This window comes from Pinus tabuliformis, chromosome 5_1 (genome assembly GCF_031772625.1).
Source record: "Pinus tabuliformis cultivar Carrire ecotype Pingquan chromosome 5_1, CPIR1, whole genome shotgun sequence".
In the NCBI taxonomy this organism is placed as follows: domain Eukaryota; kingdom Viridiplantae; phylum Streptophyta; class Pinopsida; order Pinales; family Pinaceae; genus Pinus; species Pinus tabuliformis.
Window position 1 is genome coordinate 865,457,513 of NC_142305.1, and position 5,377 is coordinate 865,462,889.

Sequence of the window (5,377 nt, forward strand, 5' to 3'; positions counted from 1 at the left end):
GACAAGGTTGGTGACAAGGTTCTTGAAGAGGATACTAGATTCAAGGCTCAGTGTCATGGTCTTGGTACTTATCAATTGAAGATATGGAAGAAGAATTTATTAGGTTTTCCTCCCTAGAGGTGAGAGGTTTTGGCCCTGGATGGAGAAGCCTATATTTTGTGTCACTTGTCTTTATTTTGGTAATTGTTTTGATGAAAAGAACACACTAATAGACTATGAAAATGAAAGATCATAATTAACTGAAGAACGATCATATCACAAGCAACTATCAAGTAGAGAAATTGTTAACATTGAACGCCCTATATGATCAGGAGCTCAAGACCAAGTTTCGTAAAATGGTCAAAAATTAAAGTGCTCAGAACTTCTTTGAACCTAAACGACTAGATAGAGCTTGTCTTCCTGATTCTAGCGCCGTGAACGATTCAAAAAACGGTCACCGTATGAGAAAGTTATGCCAAAAAGAAGAATGGTCCAATAACATTGAAATTTTGAATTTTTTCAAAAAAAAAATTAGAATAGAATATTCTTTGGAATATTTTGTTTTGGGCAAAAAATGGCAAGATGCCACGTGGTAGGCTCGGAGGCCTCCATGTGGCCTAGATGACGTCAACAAGTATGTTGGGCACATGTTTAAAAGTTTTGGCAGTTCTGAGTATTGAACCCGCGACCTACAGTCTACAAGCACCAACCTCACCGTTGGGCCACAACGGCGGGACTTGACATGAAGGCGGCATAATTTCTTTATGAAGTTTAAACTTCATTTGGGCGGGGCCCGAACAGGGCCAGCCCCCCATGCCATACGACCCAGCCCGAGAACCGTGGGCCCAAGCCTACCCGCCAGCGCTTAACAACGGTCACTGCTTATTCAGTAAACGTGGTCACATATGCGTGAAGAACGAGACTAACTCTGTGTTAAACTGCCCGTTGACAAACAGTTTTGCACGCAATCCAATGCCAAACTGCAATCCAAAATTTTGGTCACATGGCATTAAAAATCAACAGATACTGCCAGTTAACATAGCATCGGAATTGGTGGAGGCACCAAATTTGGGTGGTCCCGCCATATTTGGCAGGCCTATCTGGCCTCCAACTAGAGTTAGTTGGAGTGATTTTAGGCCAAATTGGAGGAAATCTTCAATGAGCCATAACTTTGGCTAGGAAAGTCCTTTTTGGACAATTTTTTTTTTTTTATTTTGGGTATCTTCGACCTTCTGAAGGCATTGACACAGGTTTCACAGCCATCTGAGGTCGTTTGCAGGTGTTTTTGCTTCATGGAAGTTCCAGAAGCCACCATGGCCAAATCAGTTTGGGAGTTGCATTGGGAATTGTACAGCCAGTGAATGTGGAATGAAGGTCATTCCTGAAGTTTTTCAGTATTTTGAATCCATTTCTACAGCTCATTTTTCCTATTGAGGCATTCTTCTCACTGTTTAGCTTCAGGGAAGCTTTTAGGGCCACTAGGGCCATTTCAGTGCTTGAGCTGTTTGGGGGCTATGTTCATCCATTTTTGGTGATTCAAAAGCCTATGTCTGCTATTTTCGACCTTTTGAGTCTAATGGCAGAGGTTTCAGAACCAATTGAGGTCATCTTCACCTCAAAATTCTCCATTCAAGTTTAAAGGGCCACGAGGGCCAATTAGGAAAAGTGTTGTATAAGGTACAATTTGAAAGAGCATGTTTAGCTAATTCCTATCTTCTAATTCTATATTTACAGTCAGATCTATCTTTTGAGACACTCATATTCTTGTATTAGCCTTTGTAGCATTTTTAATACAAGAGGACAAGCCTAGTTTGAGAGGTTTGGTCCAGCAGATGTAGCCCAGAGGGGGTGAACTGCTTTACCATTTTGATGTCTTTATTTTCTGAAGATGATATGCTAAACAAAACTGATATAAAGTGTTAAACAGTAATATACATAACTTGCATACACACATAATCACTTATTCAGCTGCAGAAAGTTATTTGTCTTATTCCACAAGACATCAAACTTCAAGTATATGTATGTCAAAGACTTCTAAGTGTTTACTTCGTTGTTTCTTTAGGCAGAGCCTGTAGAGGGCCAGGTAGCCTCTGGAACTCATCCTCTCTTTAGAGGTGACATGTCCGGTGAATGCCCCTACAGTCTATCTCTGTATAAGAAATAAGAAGTTTTCACATTTTCAGAGGTCACTTGGAGTGTATAGCTCACATTTGCAATTATGGGAAATGGATACCTTGCACCCTTAAACAAGTACATTCCATTTTTATATCACTATATTTCTCAAGAAGATCCTCATGAGTAAGATTCGACACTAGACACTTGAATACTCAGATCTTGACTCATCTTTGCATGACATGGAAGAAGTAAAATATTTCAACCTCATGACAATATGATATGCAAATAGGATACATGAATTCATGATAATACAATGTGAGATACATAACTCATGTGGATACACATGCAATGGACTCCTAACCATACTACAACTAGAAACATAAGGAATTGGTAATGTACTGAATGATGTAGAAATTTTCTTCAAACAACTCACAAAACCGACCGGCAACTTACTACAACACATACATGTATCAATGACCCTTCCTAATGTAAAAAATGACTATCTAATGTAGTACAAGAGTGAGAGTTTCAATAAGAGTAACATCACTCTCTCAAACTATCACCAAAACTTCCCATGGAAGACATAATATCATGCATGGCATAAGTGTTATACATGCAAAAATATAAAGCCATATCAAACTCCCGCTAAGCATATGTTATATTTCCATCAACACTTGTTGCTTGCTGCATAAAACTTTTTTTAGTGTGCATAGATATCAAAATGATATTCACACAACATGGCTAGAACTCTCAACCAAAAGATAAAAATACATGTAATACATCAACCTTGTAGAAATCCCCTTAGACTTATACACTCTCCTTCTATGCCTCAAACTGACCTTGTGGACCTGAAATAAATAGATGCATGAAGTTGAAAACTTCATATTTTTAATCACATGCACCTATCAATTGTGGCTTCTCTTTGAAGCCATTTCTTATTAGGCACAAGACAAAGATCTACTCCCCCTGAGTAGATTATCTCTTTCCAAAACATAACATTCTTCCTTGATGTCCTTTGAAGAGCTAGTTCTTTGCAGCTCATATTTTCTCCTCCATACCTTCTTTGTCTTCAATGGTGGGCTTTCTCTTTTTGTTGGCTTGATCCTATCATATCTGCAAGCTAGAGCTTTGTGCCCATATTTTCCACACTTGAAACAATGGATATCCAACAAATTTGTTTTCTTGCAAAAAAATTCATTCTCTAGCACGATGACCATAATTATTGCAAGAAAAAAAATACCCATGAAATAAATTTCGATACCGTGTGCTTTGATTTGTTGGACCATGAACACTTGGTTGTTTCCTTATCTTCATGAACTGTTGCATGTTGTGATTATGATCATATTTTCTTTGCTTCTACTGATAATCTCTTTTCTTATTTGGATTCTTTTCATGATGTTGCTTCCTAGGTCCTTGATTGACTTCAAAGGTGGTGGAATTGTGATTGCTTGCTACTTGGATATCCTCCACTTTCTCCTTTTCCTTCCTAAGGCATGATTCTTCTTCAAATCCAATCCAATTTTAATAAGTGGAGATATTTGACTAATGAGGATTTCATCCAAATATTTGGTTCTTTTCTCCAACTTTCGATACTGGGATAACTAATTATTTTCCTTTTCAAGCTCACATCTCAAAGAGGATAATTCCTTTTCTATACTTGCATAATAGGCTTCGTGGTCTTGCAGCTTATTTGACAAATTCTCATTTTCCTTTATGACTTCCTCATGCTGAATTTTTATATCAATGATTTTCATGTCATTACTCTCATGGCTAATCTCACTATCTTCTTGAGATAAAATTGGATTCGTTGTTGCTATGAATGTAGAGTCCTTTTTATCATTTTCTTTCTCTTCAAGAATAGAAAGAGGTTTTTCAACAATTTTTGGATCTTGGACCCTTTCTCTTCCATACAAAATATGCAGCTTGTCCATGATTTCTTTTGCAGTCTTGTAGTGTCTCACTTTAGCTACATCATGATTTTACAATCCCTTGAAAATGATATTCTTGGCTTCCTCATTAAATTCATGTTGTGTACCATATTCAATTGAGAGAAAAATATTCACATCAAGAGTTAAAATATATGCTTCAAATTTCACCTTCCAAAGCATATAATATGATCCATGTAGAAAAGGAACTCCATCTGCTGCAAATATTTCCTGGTTACCCATGATCTACCTTCCAGCATAGAAGTTGCACTAGAAAGAACTTGGCTCTAATACCAATTGTTGGAACTAGGATCACTATTCATGGGGGGGAGGGGGTGTGAATCATTAGTGTGAGCAATATGTTTGAACATGCAACTTCAACTAGAATCAATAAATGAGAACCATAACATATGAAATAAACATGCACAATGAGACACAAATCATCACATCACATAGGAACACGGGATATCTGGTGGAAAACCCCCTTCGGGTAAAAAACCACCCTTGTTGCTATTGTACTGCTCAATATATTTTATTATCTATCAAGCAAATCATTACATAAAGAGTACAATATGACAACTATTTGAAAGGAACTCTGATCTCCATCTCACGACTCTACGGACCACCACCTCTTGCAAGCCTCCATGACCATTGAGCCTTGCCCAACTCCACTTGGACATATGAAGAAATATGTTCTCAATACTTGTTTTACTGAAGCACCCACCCCACTTCTCTATGTGGTTCACCTTTCATGCATTTTCAAACTAGAACCCTTGAGTTGATCAACATGAACATTACAACAGAAATATATTCATACCACATAATCAAAACTATCAATACAAAACATGAATCGCTAAATCACACTCAAATCATAGCCATCTCTCACATTCATACATATCCTCAACTCACATAGCCTCAATACATTTTATGCAAATAAACTAGATGAAAAAACTCAATGATACAATATATAACTTCCATATAAAAACATGAGACACTACTGCAGCCAATCTATCACAATCATATCAGCAGCATATATAAACGCAAATAAAAAAAATTCCCCTACAATCACAAATGCATTAGAAAACTCCTTTGTAACCATGCCACTTTTCTTCTGCATAAAAATAGTCTTCAGCCATGCATACTTTTGTCTATGATACATCTATACCTTTATGCACACTATGCTATAGAAAATTTACATTCCTCACCACTAGCTCTCTGATGAGCCCCAAAAATGGGTAACTTATTGGGCTCATTTTGCCTATTGTTCTCCATTAATCCACCATTCTTCATAGTTTATGTATGCTTTTGAAGTATGTTTATGTTAATTGAATGAATGAGAATAGTCACTTGACCATGAA